Source organism: Wasmannia auropunctata, unplaced genomic scaffold, assembly GCF_000956235.1.
Source record: "Wasmannia auropunctata unplaced genomic scaffold, wasmannia.A_1.0 LD336053.1, whole genome shotgun sequence".
Lineage (NCBI taxonomy): Eukaryota > Metazoa > Arthropoda > Insecta > Hymenoptera > Formicidae > Wasmannia > Wasmannia auropunctata.
Genome location: NW_012026837.1, coordinates 496,542 through 497,399, shown reverse-complemented (window position 1 = coordinate 497,399; position 858 = coordinate 496,542).

Here is an 858-nt window from a genome sequence, read left to right as displayed (position 1 = left end):
TGTATATATTAAATATATTTATCTGATCATTGGCTGAAGTACAATTACTGCAATAACTTTCTACAATAAAGTAATTATTTTTTCATATATGTTAAATTCAAACAATTTTGTTAAAAAATTGATACTTGTTTTTTGAAATGTCATAGTAATATTTTACAAAATTTTTTTTTAATCTTTGTTCGACCAATAAACATATTTATGTTTTACACATATGCTCGAGTTATACGTACGCTGAAGTAAAAAGAAATCAAGAGAAAAAAAACGATAGGAAATGTTTTATCATTTTTTTTGTAATTATGAGTATTGATAGATATTTTTAGCGTGAACATGCATTGATTATGATAAAATTTCATTTTGTTTATTCACAATAAATTCCACAAAAACAATGAAAAACCAAAAATTAATTCTATTGTATTCTAACGATGAAACCCGCTTTCATCAAGTTGTGATAGGAAACGATAACATTTCTTTAGACATATAAAAAGTACAGCGATAGTTATAACAGGAAGATTAAGAATAAGATTTTTAGTAGATTGATTCCTATTATTTTCTATCGATTCTCTTTAATGGAGTAAGACGATAATTTCAGTAGTTTCTAAGAAATTTTGTCAGGTAATTTAAAAAAGATGTTTGGTTTTAAAATAACGTAATATAAAAAGTAATAAACATTTAGTTACAAGAAAATTTGCAGACTTTTGATAAATATATATACTATGCAAAAAAATTAGGGGAGCACTTTAAAAACTGCAAATTTTGTCGATTTTCAGAAACCAATATCTCGGCTTCCAGGAATCGCAGGACATTGTTCCTTAGCGCGTTTTGAAGGGTAAGGCCTCTACCTGTCTCTTATACACATCT